We start from the raw sequence: 21,396 nt of genomic DNA, 5'->3' as shown, positions 1-21,396 counted from the left end.
GGGTCTGAAGTCCAGCCTCCACGACCAGGGAAAACAGCCAGAGGTTATTAATTCAGAGAACATTCCAGATAAACGGCTTGCAAGAAAGGGCACAACGGGGAGAGTGAACAGTCACATCACATCCACAGAGGCAGAGGGCCGGGGGAACAGTTATGGCTGTACAGACAATATCGCTCCACAGGTAGCCACCAAGCCATGATCATGGGACCAAAGTAGAGGTCAGGAGCATCAGGGAGACTGAAGAGACAGACAGGGAGGCCCTGACACCACCACACAGCCTGAACTTCCCTCCACAGACAGTGAAAAAGTTCAAGCAGTGGAGTGGTGGCTATATTGCCTGGAAGAGCTGGGGGTGGGGAGAAAAGGACTGTAAGAAGACAGGGGGCAAGTTAAAGGGCTACTACCAAAGGTCTATAAGACACCAGGAACAGAGCATGGCTCTGAGAAGGGCCAAATTTGAAGGGAAATTCAGGATTAACTTGCCCTGGACTGGGTTTAAACAATTAACATATAATGGTCCCACTAAATAAGACTAGGGGAAAGAAGAGGAAGAGCAGGTGTAAAGGAAAGATTAAGTTCAAAATGGGAAACTGAGTAGGAGAGGCCCAGGGAACATATAAGAAACTATATCCATCAAGAAATGAATATGTAACTATAAAACTAGAAAAAAGGTGGGGATACAAATATACAGAAGTCATCAGCATACAAAGGATGGCTGAAACCAAAAGATAACATCACCCAAAGAAAGAGCCAGGAGAGCCAGGCACAGTGGTGCACGCCTGTAATCCCAGCGGCTCAGGAGGCTGAGGCAGGAGGATCACGAGTCTAAAGCCAGCCTCAGCAATTCAGCAAGGCCCTGAGCAACTTAGCGAGACCCTGACACTAAATAAAATATTAAAAAGGGCTGGGGATGTGGCTCTGTGGGTAAGTGGCCCTGGGTTCAATCAAAGGGAGGGAGAGAAGGCGGACAGGCCAAGAGAAAAGACCAGAAGACCAAAAATGGATCCCAGAGAAACATCAACTTTTTTTAAGGGCTGGTAGAAGGGACAAACTGGTCAGAGACACATGAGGAATAGGACAGGGACATAGGCTACAGTGAGCGCCTCACCTGCCCAACTCTTCCAATTCTTGTGTGGGGCTTAGTCCTCCTCCCGCACAGAACTCCAAGCAAGCCAGGGGAGCTCAGCTCATCAGACACTGCTGCCCAGGGCTCTGAGTCTAGACCTACAGTGGCCAACACAGAGGGCACTTGAAAAGTGGCTAGGACAACTAAAACGTGCTAAGTGTACATCAGCTTTTGAAAAACTGATATGAAAACCATGTCATTGTTTTTTACTTTCTTTAAATGCAGCTACCAAAAAATGTAAAATTGCTTCAACCTCATGAATTATGTTCCCACTGTTCCAGAGGACAGGGACAGTTTAACATTCAGTACAGCAGCAGTACTCAGTGACAGAGGCACCGGGGTCTTGAATCAACCCAACAGTGGCAGCATCAAGCCACACACACCTGAGGTGCAGGCCTCGCTGTGGCCAGCCTTCTTGGTCACCACCCAGTCTCTCTCTGGTCCTGCATGTATTTTATGAGCCACAAATGAGTCTGAGTCAGTCACAGAGGTAACAGCTTTTCTAGACACAAGTATCAAAACACTGATGATAAATTATATTTAATTATGTCGATAAATGATATTTGGTATGTCACAACTTGTCTGGGAATAAGCAACTCAGCAGTGAGTGCATAGCCCCAACCCAGTGCACCATACACATCAGATTTTTAAACTGGGTATGAAAAAATGGGAAATACTCATTAACAATACTGGTTACACACTGAAATAGTAACACTACGGATGTGTTAGGTTTAATAATATACATTCTTAAAACTCATCCCACTGGGGCTAGGGATGTGGCTCCATGGCAGAGCATTTTGCCTCACGTGTGAGGCCTGGGTTCTATCCTCAGCACCATAAAAAAAGAAAACGAAGGGACTGGGCTGAGGCTCAGTGGCAGAGAGCTCGTCTAGCATGTGTGGAGCACTGAGTTCAATGCTCAGAACCACATATCAAAAAATAAAATAAAGGTCCACTGACAACTAAAAAATATTAAAAGAAAAAGAAAGGAAGAAAGTGAAAACCTGACACATAGGCATGTCATCTCTCCTCCACCACCCCTCATCACACTGCTCAAGCAACAAGCAGACTCCTCTTTCTTTCTCAAATTCTTCCTAGTAGGTATCGCTTTGCACCCAATTAGGAAGGCCGAGCATGTGCAGGTCTAGGGAGGGGCAAGGACCACTGCATCAAAGCCGGGTCAGTATTCTGCTGGCCAGGGAACTGCAGAAGATGGCTCAACCATGTCTGCCAGTCTTCTAGGAAGACCTTTCTTTCCACTGTGTAGATAGGATCAGCTCAACTGCAAGCAACCAAGAACCGGCTTGACACTGAAGGAGACCAGAAGCCCCACATGGAGATTTGCACAGCAGTGCGTGGCGAGACCTGAGCAGGACAAATATGAGGGTTATTAGAGAGCCATTTCAACAGAGGGATTGTGCAGGGAAGTCACCAGTAATTTACAGGGGCTGGGGACATGGCTCAGTGCAGTGGTAGAGCATTTACCTCGCATGCGTGAGGCTCTGCATTCGATCCCCAGCACCACAAAAATAAATAAATTTTTAAAAATAATAAGGAAAAAAAGAAGAAGTGGTTTACAGACACAGAGGGGAAAATGTAGACTGCTGCCGGCAGGAGTTGGGGCTGCAGCTCAGTGTGCAGTGTCTGCCTAGCTGGCCTGATGCCCTGGGGTCAAGCCATGGCACCACCACAAAACAGGACAGAAGCAGGGGAAGGAGAGAAAGGAGCTCATAGTTAAAGGGGGTGGGTGTCTTGCTTTCCTGTTTTAATGCCAAAGGCTTTATCTGCACTCAGGATGAAGGAAGCGCAGGGAGAGGCCAACAATACGGGAAAGAGATGGACACTAGAAGACTCAGAGGCTTGGAAAAAGGTGGAGCGTGGAGGTGTGGAGAGCACCCAGACCACCCTAGGCTCAGGCGCCACCTCCTGCTTCTGCACAGGTTCAACCTGAGAAGGTCTGGCTAAAGGTCTTCAGGCTGTAACTGTGACCCCCAACTCTATGTGGCCACTTGAGCACTCCCTGGCTTTCTTAGGTCTCTTTTTTCTCTGAAGTTTTCACTTTTATTTTTTAACTGACAAAATTAAAATGTATATGCTTACATAATTATGTATCATTTTTCTTATTTGACCTGAACCAGAAATCTTTATAGCATCCTTTTAGGTTACAGATTCTATAATTCTTAGTTTCCCACCATCACACTTTCTCTTCTCTGCCTAAAAATATATCCCCTCCTTATTCTTAATTCCTATATAAACTCTCTGACCTTCTTTACTTATTAACTTAATCTGTATAACTTTAAAAAATACATACATTATTTTCTCTTCTACTAAACCATAAGCACCTTCTGGTCAAGAAGACAATATGTGGTAGAGCCTCGCCTAGTACGAGCGAGGTGCTAGGTTTGATCCTCAACACCACTTAAAAATAAATAAAATAAAGGTATTGTGTCCAACTACAACTAAAAAATATATATTTTTTAAAAAAAGAAGACAATATGTAGCAACCTTACTAATCAACTGAGGGAAAAATCTCTCTACTATATATTTTTTATATTATTTTACATAGAAAGTGCATGCAAATTACCCAAGAGGAAAAAAATCACCCGCCCACAAAAAAATGCCACAGAAATGACTTTCCAATACTGCATGTTTTAAATGTTTTCTTTATGCTTAATAGCCTACACATATGCTTATATGAAGACTAAAAACATAAATAAATAAAGTGGAATTATAAGTAATGATTCTTCTTTTCTGATTATATTTTCTAAAATTAGCATATATTATTACTTCTTAAGGTTTTGTTGTTTTTTTTTAATGGGAAGGGTATGGATGGGTACTGGGGATTGAACCCAGAGGCACTTTATCACTGAGCCACTGACCTTTTTTTTTGAGACAGGGTCTCAAAAAACCCAGCTTTTTTTTTTTTGAGACAGAGTCTTTTTTTTTTTTTTATTGGTTGTTCACAACATTACAAAGCTCTTGACATATCATATTTCATACATTAGAATCAATTGGGTTATGAACTCCCATTTTTACCCCAAATACACACTGCAGAATCACATCGGTTACACATCCACATTTTTACATACTGCCATATTAGTGACTGTTGTATTCTGCTACCTTTCCTATCCTCTACTATCCCCCTCCCCTCCCCTCCCAGCTTCTCTCTCTACCCCATCTACTGTAATTCATTTCCCTCCATGTTTGTTATCCCATTCCCCTCACAACCTCTTATATGTAATTTTGTATAACAATGAGGGTCTCCCCCCATTTTCATGCAATTTCCCTTTTTTTCTCCCTTTCCCTCCCACCTCATGTCTCTGTTTAATGTTAATCTTTTCTTCCTGCTCTTCCTCCCTGCTCTGTTCTTAATTGCTCTCATTATATCAAAGAAGATATTTGGTATTTGTTTTTTAGGGATTGGCTAGCTTCACTAAGCATAATCTGCTCTAGTGCCATCCATTTCCCTGCAAATTCCGTGATTTTGTCATTTTTTAGTGCTACGTAATATTCCATGGTGTATAAATGCCCAGGGAATCAGCTTGAGACAGGGTCTTGATAAGTTACTTGGGCCTTGCCAAGTTGCTGAGGCTGGCTTCATATCTGCGATCCTCCTGCCTCCCACAGTGCTGGGATATACAAGTGGTGTGTGCCACGGATCTGGCTTTTTTTTTTTAAATAGCAATTTCAAAGAACAAAAATTTCTGGCATGGACCAAAGGTTTTAGGTGAGGAAGAACAGAAAATGAAAGGAATGATTTAAAATGAGCTTTTAGCTGCAAACCTACCTACTAATTAGTTTTGATAAGAAAAACATTTATTTTTAATTTAGTAACAATAAATCCACAAAAATAGATTAAGCAGTTTACTGTGAGGCCTAAAATTGCATATACATTATTTCTTTTAATAAGAGTATAAAACTCAGGAACATAAACAATGATAGAAAATAAAGTCCAATGGCTTACATAAACCTAAAGGACCGATCCCAGCACCTAAAATTCAAACAATAAATACTAGAGTAAAGGAAGGGGGAGGTGGAGCGCATATTAACTTCTTGTATTTTTCAATTCAAGTGGTAAATAGTGAAATATGACCCCAATATGTCAAGAAAATAGAAACTGTATACTTTCGAGGCTTGGCATAAATGTTTATGGAGCTTCACACTTCACAACCCTTCATGTTTTCATTTCTTTAAAATACAGAAGCAGAAGAAAAACTCTGAAAATGTTCTCAGATAAAAAGTAATTGAAATAACTGAAGGGGTACAAAGCACCAGAGGGGCCTGCTGACTTCTGTGGAGCAGCATTTTGGCCTAGGAGCAGAGCTACACAGGAATACTTACAGCCACTTCCTCTAGTACCTCTGTGCCTTTTAAGTATGGTTTTCTACTAACTCTGATCTTAGACTTGAATCCAGATACCAGAGTATTTCACTGCTACAACTTGCTACAGTATTGTAGTTCTATGAAAGGAAATACAGATAAAGTAATCCATGGGGCTCTTGTAAATCCATTCCGTACAGCACTCCTTCCTCATATACATGGAGTTCAGGATAAATCCATGATACAGGAATGGTGGCATTTTCAGTAAAATCCAATGTCTTGGAGGTTAAAGTTTTATCAAAAGACAACTAAGGTTTTCCATAAAGAAAATACATGCCCCAAACTTTTGTCAACATTAAAATGCAATGCTGGGTTCATTCAATTAGCATACACAATATTATAAACCTCAGGTTAAAATTGAATTAAATACTGACAATACTGATGCTGCTTTATTTATCTGACACAAATAAAAACTTTTCTGAAAGTAGCACAGAGATTTAAGCATTTGTAAGTGGATAAATTACAGTGAACTTCAGCATCACAATAGGTAAAATGAAGGAAGAGTAAGAGTTGGATGCAGTACACTTTCTTGGTCTTTCATCAGCTACAGCCAAGGTCCACATCTCCAGCACATTAGCTATCAGCACTTTACAATCTCATTTCTGTCCTCTAGGTCCTCTAAGTCTAAAAATGCTACCTTACAGTAACACTATATCTTTTCCCCAATTATTTCAATAAAGATCACACACACACACAAAAAAAAAGCTGATTTAAGACTTTTCTATGAGAAACTCAATCCACAACCTATAAATATTTCTCTGATATTAGAAATTAATTATGTCAACTCTTTGCATATGCATAAACCTGAAATAACAGAAATTACTAAAAGTCAAAGAGCTATCTGGCTCATGAAGCAAGGGTGAAATATAAATATTTTCTTTACCATCTCCAGAATTATTTTTTGGTAAAGGAATATCAGATTCACACATATCCAACAAACTTTGGTTTAATATCAGCAAAAGCTTCATATTTCAACTGGAAACTCTACTAAAAAGTCAACAGAAACTTAATACGATGCTATATAAAGCCAATCAAAATTTAATCACAAAGTCAAATCCATGCTGGACTCTGCAGAGCAAATATAACATGGCAAATTAAAACGAGGTGATGATTATGAGGGAGACAACTCAGAATACTGAAATTTTTGAACGCAGACATGTATTTTATTACACATTCTTTCTGTAATTCCCAAAATTCTCTTTAGAAATCAGGCTTCCAATTAAGAATACCTAACATATCTTTCTATACCTCCATTTAAAATGAAAAACCTTCATCTGTGTGTCAAGTCTGCCATCTTCTGGCTGCATATGGAATTGCAGCTGTTGGTAAACCAAAGAGCAAATCCCAACCGCATTTTTTTTAGACACTGAAGGACCTTTATTTTATTCATATATTTATATGTTGTTCTGAGAATTAAACCCAGGGTCTCACACATTCTAGGCAAGTGCTCTACCACTGAGTCACAATCTCAGGTTTAAATTTTATCCACTTTCACTGAGGCATAAGATTATATTTCTTCCTTATCAGACTCTTTCCACCTACACAACAGCCAATAGGATTGTAAGAAAATGAAAATCTCTGTAAGAAGCCTTCTCCTCTGGCCTGACAAAACTACTACCACCCTCCCTGGATAATCCAGACTACATAGACCAACAGTCTTCTCAATGAAAACAATTATATTGACTTTTAGGCCACGTGTTTAAAAGCTGTTCACAGAACTGGACACAATGCACTTAAATGGCTCCTTCTCTTTTGAACATTTCCATAAACTAGACATGACTTCATGGGAGATGACAAAAGCTTCAGAAACAAATTTAGAGATTTCTACCAATAAACAAAACTGAAAGGGGAGGAGACTATAATGGTAACTGGATTAGCTTCCTATTGTTGCTGTAACAAACTACCACGTTCTTAGTGGTAATGGTAGGTTTGGGTAACCTGCAAAACAGTTCTTCCTGAGCTAAAATCACGGTGGTGGGCAGCATGCCTTCTGCAGGTTACAAGGAGCCACTTGAATGCTCTCCTTTGGGCCCCCTCCTCCACCTTCAAGATGCAGCTTAACATCTAGTCTTTCTCTGTCCCTCCTGCTCTCACTTTGGAATACAGATCCCCCTCTGATCACACTGAGTTCACGTGGATAATCCAAGAACTGCTTCTCAAGATCCTTAGTTGTATCTGAAAAGTCCTTTTTCCCCTTGAGGTAAGCCATTCTCGGGTTTCATGGACTAGGACATCTTTCATGGACCATCATTTTGCCTACCACAGTAACTCAATAGGAAATTTTATTTTATTTGGTACCAGGGATTGAGCCCAAGGGCACTTAACCACTAAGCCACATCCCTAGCCCTTTTTATTATATATTTTTGAGACAGGGTCTCTCAGTTGCATACAGCTTGCTAAGTTGCCAAGGCTGGCTTCAAACCTGTGATCCTCCTGCCTCAGCCTCCCCGAGCCACTGGGATCACAGGCATGCACCACCGTGCCCAGCCCCAGTGGAAACTTTTAGAACCTGACCTTTTATTATTTTAAGAAACCCAAAGTGATCTGAATTGTTTTTTTTAATTTTTTAATATTTATTTCTCAGTTTTTGGTGGACCCAACATCTTTATTTTTTATTTTTATGTGGTGCTGAGGATCGAACCCAGTGCCCCGCGCACGCCAGGCAGGCACATTACCGCTTGAGCCACATCCCCAGCCCCGATCTGAATTCTTAATGTTACCCAAGGAAAACACTTTTTCATCTCTACTTTTGTTATTTCTTATATATGACATAAAAAGCAGAAGTCTATATAGAGGAGCTCCTGACAACACAAGAGAAATATTGGTCTAACCTAGGAAACCTTGAGCAAGTCACTGAACTTTTTTTGAACTTGACTTTCTTCACCTTCTGAGCTGGTTTGCCTTACAAAACTATAGAAGTCTAAAAATGTGCCACACAGCAATCTGTATGACATGGGACTAAGAATCAGCATTTATTATCCACTTTGTATGTCAGGTGGTAGGCTGAGCACCATGCAGTGTTACACCATTTCATTCCAGAGGAGCTGTGATTGGGCAGCATTAACCCTGTTTTTCAAGATGAGGAAACAGCAGCTCAGTGAAGTAAATGGCAAACAGACACCAGGCAAACACGAGGACAAGTCACGGTTCTGATCTGGATCTGGGTGAACTCATAGCCCATGGTCCACACCAGGCCCTCTCCTTACAGAGGCCCTCCAAACAGTCCTTGGCTATTCAATGAATGGATGCAACTTATTATTTATTTATATGCTCCTCAAAAACAGGGATCCAAACTTTCTTACCCCATTTCTTAGCATCTCTCAAGGCTAGATAAACAAGAGTCGATCATATTTTGAATAAATCAAAGGAAACTGTGTTACCAAGAAATCTTAAATCAGTATTTCACAAAATAAAAGTTTTCATTAACAAAGTTCAGATTCACAATTTCCTAACTTCTTTTCATTATTTGGCCCTTTGAGAGGATTCAATTTTTCATTTAGAACAATAACTGATCAAATACATTCATGACTTAAAATAGTTTCTTCAGCTTCATCATCCTCTATGAAAATCAGGTTGTTTTTTCTATAAAGTAGAACTTAGTTTAACTGGGTTCCAGCAATTGAAATTGCTCTTAAAAAGCTAACACATAACTCCCCTTCCTTATTGTCTACTAACTAAATATCATAATCAATGAAATAAACTGTCGGAGATCATGAATCAATACTAAGGCTGCATACCGTATTAGGAAAGGAAAAGAGAATCTGAGAGATGGAAAGTCTGCAGTGTGAAGAAAAGGAAGTCAGAAAGAAACTGGAGGCAGGTGTCCCTTTATTATGTACATCAGGGATCCTCCAGCCCATTCAGGGGTGCACCACAACTGCCATTCACATGCAGCATCACCCAGAGCCTTCCCCCCCTCCCAGTCCTCCTCCTCTCTTTTCTGCATGTGTTCTGAGCCACAGGTGGCTGAACAGTGGACAGGTGGGGAGTGCTTACTAAATGCAACTCAGTAGAGTCGGCTGGAAAGTCAGCACCCACAAGGGCGTCCGAAAGAGCTACCACCCCTCTGCCTATTCTCCCTCTTCACCTCTTCCTGAATCCACTTTCTCCTCTTCATCCTCTTCTCCGGTGCTGGGGATCTTCCCTGGAGATGACCCTATCACTCTCCCAACACAGCTGCTAGACCTAAACATCAAGCCTGATCCCTGTCGCCCACTCTGTGGGCCCTCAAGAGTGAAAGCCAGAATCCTCACGGTGGCAGGCAAGGTCCTCCAGCTGCTCACCTCAGGATGACCCAGTCACACCCACACTCAACCACCAGGAAACTGCAAGTGGTTACCAGGGGCTTCTTGGGACTCCAAGACCCCTCTCCCACCAGCCCACCTAACAAACCAGCACACTCCCAAATGTCAACTAACGGAATTGGACTGTAGTTGAGGTACCTGCTGTATGAGATTTTTAGAGGCTCTTACTGAAAAAAAACAAAAAAGTAACTATATGAAGTGATGGAAATGTTAATTTGCTTCACTACTGCAATCATTACAGCATGTTATAACACCATATAGAAAACAGAACTTATTTTCAAAATAAACCAGTTAAATTAATTGTGGCTCAAAGATTAACTACCCTTGAGGCCTTTCCTGAATACCCAAACAATTCTACCTCTGTTCATCTTAATGTACGAGCATTTCTATCTGCTGCATTATTGTGAGCTTCCTTCTGATCCGATAAGTGCACTTTCCTGGGGCCCAGGGAAGCCACCTGATTTCTACTCACACAGTCCCCTATGACTAAATTATACAGCCGCACAGGGTTTAGCAAAATATTAAAATTCCAAGTGGGAGTTAACCTGTATTAATTTGTGAATATTCATCATGATTAATTCAAAAGACAGGCCACACTTCGAAAGTTTTTAGTTGTAGGAGTTTGTTTTTGCTTTTTGCTTTCAGTACTGGAAATTGAACCCAGGGGTACTTTATCACTAAGCTACAACTCCAATCATTTTTCTAAAATACTTTGTTTTGAGACAGGGTCTCACTAAGTTGTCCAGGCTGAGCTGGAACTTGGAATTCTTAGTGGTTCTTCTTAGAAGAGGTCAGTATTATGGTTTAGATATTAGGCAGCCCCCAAGAGCTCACGTGGGAGACAATGCAAGGTTTAGAGGTACAATGATTGGGTTATGAGAGCCTTAACCCAATCAGTGGATTAATCCTCTGACAGGGATTAACTGGGTGGTAAATGGAGGCAAGTGGGTGTGTCTGGAAGAAGTGGTTCATCAGAAACAGGAATATGGGATTTCTATTTGTCTCTGGAGGGTGGAGTCTCTCTCTGCTTCCCTCCACCACACTCTTCCTCCATGATGTCCTGCTTCACCTCCAGCCCCAAAGAATGGAGCCAGCCTTCTGTGAATTGAGATCTCTGAAACCACATGCCCCCAAATAAACTTTTTGTCCTCTAAAATTGTTCTTGTCAAGACTTTTGGTCACAGCTGTAAAGCACCTGCCATAGGCATGAGGCCCTGAGTTCAAACCCCATCACCACATAAAAAATTAAAAACAACCATAAAAAATGATGTTTAAAAAAAAAACAGTCAGTAAGCATCGTGAAGATATTTACATATTCATTTTAAAATGAGATATTAACAGCATAAATGAAAAAGCTTAAATTCCCACTACTGAAGACACAATAACTAGAATGTGTCTGTGGCTAACAAACCTCATATCGTTAATGAACCTAATCCTGTAAACAGCCACACTGCTGGGAAGGCTTTCCCTCATCTGGTATCCAGTAAGACCCCTGGTGGCCTGCAGCACAAAGCACGTCCACTGGCCTTGTTAGTTACCTTGCCACAGGAGCCTCCAGCTATAGAACTCTACGCACCACGGGCCTTGAAGAAAACACCAGGGCAGGTTATAATAAACACTAAACCCAGATCTACACATCTTCTGCTCCCTGGCCCACACTTGGAGAAGTACTATAAGAAGCTATCAGAAAAGGCTTTTACAAACCATTCCGTACTTTTCTTATCTCTAGTGAGAATGGAACTGAAGGTCATTTGGAGAGGACAATCTAACAGCACCTGTGTGTAAGGATCTGTGTCATCTATACTCAGATACTAAACACACAATTTTAGCTGCAAAAAACTTCCAAGGTTCTTTTGTTTCTGAAAATAGCATAAGCTAAGGTACAAGGAGGAAAAGACACAAGAAAAGTCAAATCTGAAAACCTGTAAGAAAAAAAAAGAAAAATGACTACCACAGGTGTGGTGGCACACAGCTGTCATCCCAGGGACTGAAAAAAAAGATGAAAGCTGAGGCAGGAGGATCACAAATGCAAGGCCAGCCTGGGCAACTCAGTGAAACCCTATATCAAAAGAAAAATAAAAAGGGCTAAGGAGGCAGCTTAGTGGTAGAGAACCCCTGGGTTCACACCCCAGGACCCCCGGGAGGGGGGGGGGAATCACTACCGTTTTAATGTTACAGTATCCATCCTATTAAAGTAAACCTGCCCCGACCTTGGACTTAATTATAGATTCTACTTCTCACAGGGCTTGTTCTATGTGTGTTGGAAACTGATCTGCAAAGTAAATGAGGTAGGGATTTAGAGATTTGGTACAGCAAACTTTATAATAAAAATGGCAGGATTTTTCTTGCTGTAGTAACATATTAAATTTCATTTGATCAATTTACTATATTCCAAATTTACAAGCATAAGATAGAAGGCTGTAATTATAGTTGTATTGATTCATCATTAAGATTTAATCAAGCTGCTGCTACAGGGAATGGTTGTTATTTTGGCAGTATTTTTTTTTGTTTCCACGGTGCTTTCATAATCACTAAAACAAACAGACCCGACACCAACAAAATATGGTATCATTTCTAAGGAATCTCTAACATAACAAGTTTATATCAAAGCAAATGTGCTGAAGAATAATAGCTAAACTATTTCTTACTGTCTGGGTTTCTATCCCTTTCTGACCACTGACAGCTAAAAATGTTTTTGGTTTTGATTCCTTTTTACTTTACACTTAAAAATTTACCTCCTCTAATTCTCCTGTTTCATTCTGCTATTTTTAGAAATGGCTTTTGCATGAATGTGAAACCAAAATTTATGTTCTATGAAACTGAAACAAGTTACCTAGACAGGAGCGGGTATGTCTATTTCTCTAGTGTTTATGGGGAAAACTAATTCTGAACAGTATCAGGAAATTCTTAAAAGAATGTCCAAGTTTATCAGAGCATCAGAACCAACGTTTCCACAAACTTTATAAATCTGGCAAACTTTTCAACATAATAAACTGTACCTGAATTTAAAATCAATTAAAAATCAGTATCAAGAAATGTTTCATGTGTGATGTCCTAAATCCATGGACCCACTTGCTGATCAATCTTCCTCTTAAGCTTCTCCAAAAATCATGGAAACTATAAACAGGTGTTTGACATTAGGTCTTATCACCTAAGGGACTGTGGAATCCCTATGAGAAACAACAATAAGAACATTCTAGAACTGTGTTATCTCCAATCTTATGGATACTTATTTCCTAATTCTAAAGTCTACCTTCCCCACCCCTTATGCTCAACAGTTCACACAAGAACATGATTCCATTTAAAAAGCTTCAATTCTTAAAAATATTAATTATAGGTATTAGAAACATCAGAATATACAATATTTTCTAAAAATGAAGAGCTATGTCATTAACATGAACAATCTAACAAATACTATCTATCCTAAGCTATTGTATCACTTTATATTTTCTTAGTAGGTTTAAGGGTCAGAAGGTTTATAAATTGAAGAAGAAAGCCTGTCCTTCAACATGGCAAACTAGTTTTCGTGTAAAATGATCTCATGTGAAACAGAATGGACAAATTCTTTATTTGCCACTTGCTTTCTTTTTTTTTTTTTTTAAAGAGAGAGAGAATATTTTTTTTTAATATTTATTTTTTTTTAGTTCTCAGCGGACACAACATCTTTGTTGGTATGTGGTGCTGAGGATCGAACCGGGGCCGCACGCATGCCAGGTGAGTGTGCTACCGCTTGAACCACATCCCCAGCCCGCCACTTGCTTTCAACAACATATTTGAAAACGTAATCTAAATATAGAACTTATAGAATTATATTTGAAGCTAATAAATTTAACATGCAATTACAAAATACAGATAGACAGGGACCAAGAGCGCGCTCAGTGATGAAAAGCGTGCTTACCAAGCTTGAGGCCCTGCAATCCCCAGGACCAGGAAGGAAGGAAGGAGGGAGGGAGCAAGGGAGAAAGGAAGGAAAGAACACTAAAATAAAAGTTGCTATAAGGACAGAATTTCCACAACTCAAGAGACACACCATTTGAGACTTTAGTAAAAGACTCAAAATAAACCACATGTAATAAGACTCTAGAATAAGAACATATTCACCAAAATAAGCCTAAGACAAAAGGTTAAAAGATTTATTTAAATCAAGTATAAGTTGCTTTTGCTTTTTTTTAAATATTTTTTTAGTTATACATGGACACAATATCTTTATTTTGTTTATTTTTTAATGTGGTGCTGAGGATTGAATCCAGGGTCTCACACCTGTGAGGCGAGCACTCTACAACTAAGCGACAACCCAGGCCAGCTTTTGCTTTTACAATAAAGGTTAAGCAAGTTTTCAGGTAGAATTCTAGCACTGGAGTTTTGACCTTGGGTCCATGCATACAGGGAATGAAAGTCCCTAGAAATGGAACGCAAAACAGCCACAGGTTTCATTAGATTCCAAAAGTGTCTATGACTTATGAGAGGAACTACTTTATGCTGTATTCAAAAATTACTGTATCATCAGTCCCAGGGTAGAGACTTTGTTACTTCAGAATCCAGAGTTGAACTTCGGCTCAGCAAAATCATTTTTAAACCAATATCAAAAGAAATCTTATTAAAAAAAAAAACTCACTAGTTATAATATCAATCAGACTAATTTTTCTTTCAATCTGTTTTTCAAGGAACTGATTTCTTAGATCAAAAAATTTATTTCAAAATAATGGGAAAGTATAAAATTTTATGGCCAGATAGATATATAAAAGAATATGAAATGCAAAAATACCAAAATGGATTAGAGATCATTCTTCTTCCCTATGACTTGCCACAGCCTCAACAGTTCAAATTATCACAGGAATAAGAAAATAATTCCTTTATTCTAGAACTGAGACTATTTGTTCCATAATTCCATTTTCCCTGGATTTCCATATATAACCTGATGTATTTTCATTGATCAAAATGGCATAATTTCACTACATTTCTAGAAATCAACTTCTCTTCTTCCTCTTTGTCTTCCTTTCGTCCCTCCTCCATCTCCAGTGCTGGGATCAAACCCCAGGCCTCACACAGGCTAGGAAAGTGTTCTACCGAAGAACTACAATCCTAGCTCCTAAAATTTTTTTTTGTAAAAAAAATTATCTGTGAGGCCAGTATTATCTGAATACCAAACCAGCAAAAAAAAAATCACAAAAAAAAGAAAATCACAAACCAACATCTTCTTATAAATAAGCAAAAGTCCTCCACAAAATAATAGCAAACCAAATCTAAAAATAAATGAAAACCATTGTATATCAAGACCAGTGAAATTTATCCCAGAAATAAAATGGTGCTTTCAACATGTGAAAATCTCTCAGTGTGACACAACAAAATAAAGAACAAAAACACACAAACATCTTAGAGATGCAGAAATAGCATCCAACAAAATTCAACACGCCTTCATAAATAAAAAGTAAATAAACTGCTGGGCATGGTGGCTCATGCCTGTAATCCCACAGATTTAGGAGGCTGAGGCAGGAGGATCACTGGTTTGAGCCAGCCTCAGTAACTTAGTGAGGTCGTAAGCAACTTAGCAAGCAAGACCCTGCCTCAAAATAAAAACTTTAAAAAGGGCTGGGGGCTGGGGCTGCAGCTCAGTAGCAGAGTGCTTGCCTAGCATATGTGAAACACTGGGTTCGATCCTTAGCACCACATAAAAAAATAAATTAATTAAATTAAATAAAGGGATGCTGTCCATCTACAAGTATAAAAAAAATTTTTTTTTAAAAAGGGTTGGGGATGTGGTTCAATGGTTAAGTGCTCCTGGGTTTAATCCCCAATGCGAAAGAAGCGAAAGTAAATAAATCACTGAACAAACCAGGAACAGAAGGTACCTTCCAGAACCTCATAAAGGGCATCAATGAAAAATTTACAACTTACAGTTGAAAGAATAAATGTTTCTCTCCAAGAATCTTAAACAAGACAAAGATATCTGCTCTTACCACTTCTATCTGGAATTGTACTGGGGTCTCCAACCAAGGCAATTGTGCCAAAAAGATGGAGGAAAGAAAAACAGTCAAAGTATAAAGATCAGAAAGGGAGAAAGAAAAATATCTCTATTTATAGGTATAATTTTGTACATAGAAAACACTAGGGTTGGTGATATAGCTCAGTGGTTGATCACATGCCTAGTATGCATAGGGCCCTGGCTTTGATGGAGAAGGAGGAAGAGAATGAAGGGAAGAGGAATAGAAAGAAGATCCTAAAGGATCCAGTAAAAAAAAAAAAAAAAAAGAAAAAAAAATTATATTTTAGTTTAGCAAGGCTACAGGATGTAAGATCAATATACAAAAAAATTATTGTATATATGGTAGAACAAATTAATTTTAAACAAAATTAAGAAAAAATACATATAACAGCATTAAAAATATATTATTGGGGGTGGGGTTATGGTTCTGAGGTACAGCACTCCCCTAGCATGCATGAGGCACTGGGTTCAACACTCAGCACCACATAAAAATAAAATAAAGGTATTATCCACCTACAACTAAAAAATAAATATTTTTTTAAATATATTATTTATGTATAAGCTAACAAAAGTACAAAACTTAAAAAGTATTAAACAGTGGGCTGGGGATGTGGCTCAAGCGGTAGCACACTCACCTGGCATGCGTGCGGCCTGGGTTCGACCCTCAGCACCACATACAAATAAAGATGTTGTGTCCGCCGAAAACTAAAAATAAATATTAAAATTCTCTCTCTTTCTCTCTCTCTCTCAAAAGAAAAAAAAAAAAAGTACTAAACAGTGTTGAAAGAAACTGGAAAGACAAACACATATATAGATTGAAAAACTTAACACTGTTCAAGATAGCAATATTCCCCAAACTAACTTACAGATTCAAAGTAATGCCTCTCAGAATTCTACCATGTTTGCTTCTAAAATTCACATGGACAAAGTTCCCCCCTCCAAAGAATACTAATAATACTGAAAAGAACAGAGATGAAGAACTCGTGTTGATTTCTATGCTTACTTACGTAGTCAAGATGACATGGTACTGGTGTAAAGACAGACATACGGAGATGGAATAGAACTGAGAATTCAGAATTCTTCTTTTGCAAGGTTGGGGGGCTGGTACTAGGAATTGGGGATTGTACATATTAGGTAAGTGCTCTGCCACTGAGCTACATCCCCAGCCCTATTTTGCTTTTTGTTTTTGTTTTTGTTTTTTTGCAGTACCAGGGATTGAACTCGGGGACACTCGACCACTGAGCCACATCCTTAGCCCTATTTTGCATTTTTTGTATTTTGTTTGGAGACAGGGTCTCACTGAGTTGCTTTTGCTGAGGCTGGTTTTGAACCTGCTATCCTCCTGCCTCAGCCTTCCGAACCATTGATATTATAGGTGTATACTACCGAACCAGGCTCCTATTTTGTTTTTTGAGCCAAGATCTTGCTAAACTTACTACGCTGGCCTCAAACTTGTGATCCTCCTACCTTAGCCTTCCAAGTTGCTAGATTTCAGGCATGTGCCACTACATCCCGCCTCAATTCATTTTTGATGTGAGTGCCAAGGTCATTCTATGTAGGAGTGGGGGTGGGGTAAAACAGCCTTTTCAAAAAAGATACAGGTAGGACAAGTAGATATTCACAAGCAAAAGAATAAAGTTAGAGCACTTCTTCTACCACATACAAAAATTAACTCAAAACAGAAAACTATAAAGACATAAAACTATAAAACTCTTACAATAAAGCACGAGTGCATTATCTTCATCACTTTCGATCAGGCAAAATTTCTTAGATATGACACCAAAATCACAAACAACATTAACATACAATGGACATCATCAAAATTAAAAACTTGGGGCTGGGGTTGTGGCTCAGTGGTGGAGTGCTTGCCTTGCATGTGTGAGGCACTGGGTTCGATTCTCAGCACCACATACAGATAAATTAATAAAATAAAAAGCCCATCAAGAACTAAAAAAAATATTAAAGACTTGTGCTTCAGAGCACACTATTAAGAAAGTAGAAAGACAATAAATAAAATGGGAGAAAAATTTTGTAAACCATACCTCTGATAAGAGACTTGTGTCTAGAATACATGAAGAACTATAACTTGATAACAACAACACACCCACACACACACACAAAAAAAAAAAAAAAAAAAAAACCTACAATTTAAAAGAAGTAGAGATCTGAATAAGCAGTTCTCCAAGCATACAAGAAATGTTCAAGGGGCTGGGGTTGTGGCTCAGTGGTAGAGCACTTGCCTAACACTTGAGGCACTGGGTTTGATCCTCAGCACCACATAAAAATAAATAAAATAAAATAAAGGTACTGTGTCCATCTATAACTAAAAAATAAAATTAAAAAAGAAAAAATTCTCAAAATTGTTAGCCATTGGGCTGGGGATGTGGCTCAAGTGGTAGCACGCTCACCTGGCATGCATGCGGCCCGGGTTCGATTCTCAGCACCACATACAAAGAAAGATGTTGTGTCCACCGAAAACTAAAAAATATTGAAAAATTCTCTCTCTCTCTCTTTAAAAAAAAAAAAATTGTTAGCCATTAGGAAAATGCAAATAAAAATCACAATAAGATACTAATGAATAGTTACTAGATAGCTATAATTAAAGACAGATAACAATGGAAACCTCACTGTTGCTGATGAGAATATAAAATATAAAATGGAGGTCACTTTACAAAACAGTCTGGTCAACTCCCGAAAAGGTTAAAGTTACCATCTGGCCATAATTCTAATTATATACCAAGACAAATAAAAACATATGTCCACACAAAAAGTTGTACATGAACATTGATAACTATATTATTCATAATGGCCCCAAATTGCAAATAACCCAAATGTTCATCAACTGATGAGCGGATAAGTAAGATTTAAAAATCCATGCAATGAAATATCTGGCAAAAAAGGAAATGAAGTACTGATATATGCTACAACATGGATGAATCTGGAAAACTACTTTAATAGGAAAAAAAAAATCTCAAAAGACAAGTTACAGGATTGCATTTATATGAAATGTCTAAAACAGACCAAGCCATGCAGACAAAAAGTAGCCCAGTGGCCGTCTGGAGGGCAGGACCTGGAGAACAACACAGAATGACTAATACTAGACACTGGTTTTCTTTTGGGGGTGATAAAAATGTTTGAAAATTGACTCTCATGGTGATGGTACATCCCTACGAACATACGAAAAACCACTAAATTGTGTACTTTGAATGAATTGTGTGATGTATAAATTATATCTCGATAAAGCTGTTTTTGAAATTATCTTTTTTTTTTTTTTTTTGGTACCAAGGATTGATCTCAGAGCCACATCCCCAGCCCTATTTGGCATTTTATTTAGAGACAAGGTTCACTGAGTTGCTTAGGGCCTCACGAAGTTGCTGAGGCTAGCCTTGATCCTCCTGCCTCAGCCTCCCCAGGGGCTAGGATTACAGACATGCACCACTGCACCTGGCTAAAACTATCTTCTTAAAGTTAGTATTTATTTTATTTTTCTGTTAAGATCTCCCTTTTTCTTACCCCTAATTTACCATATTTGTAAGCAAAGAATAGCAGATTACAAAACAATTTAGATTCTCAGTCAAATTTGCTAAGGCAGAAAAAGTGCATAGAAAACAAAACCATAATATATTGCAATTGTTTTATACATATATATTGTTTTTATGTAAATGTTACATATTATTTGCTGATTCATTTTCCAAGTTTTCTAATGTAAACATATATCATTATGAGGAAAAAAGGTGGTGTTCAATTAAGGACCCTTTCCTTTACTTTGTGGTCTATTCCTGTTCACACCCTGCCTATCACAATGCTGCAGGCCAGAAGTGGTTACCCAGGCCTATAATTCCAACTACTTGGAGGCTGAGGGAGGAGAATTGTAAATTTGAGGCTAGCCTGAGTAATTTAGTGACAGCCTGTCCCAAAATTTTAAAAAAATTTTAAAGGTCTGGGGATGTAACTCAGTGGTAGAGCACTTCTACTGGTATGACCAAAATCAATTAAAAAAAAAAAAAAGGAGGAAATAAGGGGGAAAAAATAACACTAGTAGAGAATAGACAATTTCTAGCTAACAAAAATCATGTTAGTAGAAAATAGGGAGAAATTCTCCCTTATATTGGGGAGAAAGGACAGAGAGAAAGGTATATTAATGAGAAGAGTAAAGAAAGTTTGGTTTTTATTAGTGCTCCTCTGAATTAGATTTGGTTTGTCTATTTTATTTTTTTTATTTTTTATTTTTTAGTTGTCAGTGGACTTTGTTTATTAACATGCAGTGCTGAGAATCGAACTCAGTGCCCCACACATGCTAGGCAAGCACTCTACCACTGAGCCGCCACCCAGACCTGGTTTGTCTATTTTAAACCATAACTGTGTACACTTTAGGTATTAGACACTTTTCCATTCACATTATGAGTTTTTCTTTATCTCATGAATTATTTACAAAAGGGTTTGTTTTCTAAACTCATGGTAATGACAACCTGGCATTTGTTTTCATTATAGTCGGTTGTCAAACCATATGTACAACATTGTCTCTACTGTACTTGTTGAAGCTCGCCTGTGGAATGGGGTGTCCATTTTTGTTAACCTTCCAAGTATGCTTGAAATACGTATTTCGTAACTGTTGAGGTGAAGTCCTATATAAATCCATTAGACCAATTCATTGTGTTGTTCACATCTTCTACATCCTGAGTAAGTTTACATCTGCCTAGTCTGAATGCTTTCAGAGATGTGACTATCTCCAAGTAAGACTATACTGCTGTTTATTTTTCTTATCATCTTGTCTGGTTTTGCTTCATATGTTCTGGACTATGTTATTCATATAGTTCAGACTTGTTACATCTCTCAGAATTGTTCCTTGAGTCATTATGTTCTAGACTCTCTGGTGCCTTAAATTCTTTTTGCCCAGTATTAACATAACACAACTCTATTTCATCAGTATTCCCTAAATTTAGTAAAGTGAGGAAAAAAAAAAAACAAATCGTAATTCCCATCTATTTCTCACTAACCTATGAGATAAACTAAATTTAAGCTAGCATCCTGCCCTGCAGGGCTCAGACACTTGACCCACAATCTGGAGAAGCTGCAGGGAAAGATGAGAACTGGAGAACTGTTAGCCAGAGGACAAGACAGCAGAGATCAGGGACAGAGAGATGCTGCAACGGTGCCCAACCCTAAGCCCACCTTCTGGGCATAAATGCAGCTGCTGCTTAACTTCCCTTACGAACCTTCTGCAAATTCCTCTGTGGCTGACCTGACCCATAACTAGGAATTTTGGGAAAAACAGTTCCAACTCAGTTATGCTGACATAATACAAAACCAACACAACCTACAGGTGAAAGGGTTCTTCCATTTCTTTCATTTAATGTTTTGTGTGTCATTGTTTTAGAACTCTCTCTCGTTTTAGAACAGCTGAATTTTTATTTCATCCTCAAGACTATCTTTTAACTGACATGTATGATTCACCTACATTTATTGTGATTTATGCCTTTCATAATTTTATTTTATTTTTTAAAAATATTTATAATTTTTAGTTGTAGGTGGACACAATACCTTCATTTTTATTTTTATGTAGTGCTGAGGATCGAACCCAGTGCCTCACGCATGCCAGGCAA

At 38.6% G+C, this 21,396-nt stretch overlaps 1 protein-coding gene across 6 annotated transcripts in view; it reads right to left on the bottom strand.

Moving 5' to 3' along the window:
• The window catches only part of Slc25a26 (solute carrier family 25 member 26), a 130,406-nt gene that overhangs the window by 94,209 nt on the left and 14,801 nt on the right, over positions 1 to 21,396 (bottom strand). The window lies entirely within an intron of this gene.

The sequence above is a fragment of the Ictidomys tridecemlineatus genome, chromosome 2 (genome assembly GCF_052094955.1).
Source record: "Ictidomys tridecemlineatus isolate mIctTri1 chromosome 2, mIctTri1.hap1, whole genome shotgun sequence".
Taxonomy (NCBI): Eukaryota; Metazoa; Chordata; class Mammalia; order Rodentia; family Sciuridae; genus Ictidomys; species Ictidomys tridecemlineatus.
Note: the sequence above shows the minus strand (reverse complement) of the source record. Positions and strands in the feature narration are given on the sequence as shown.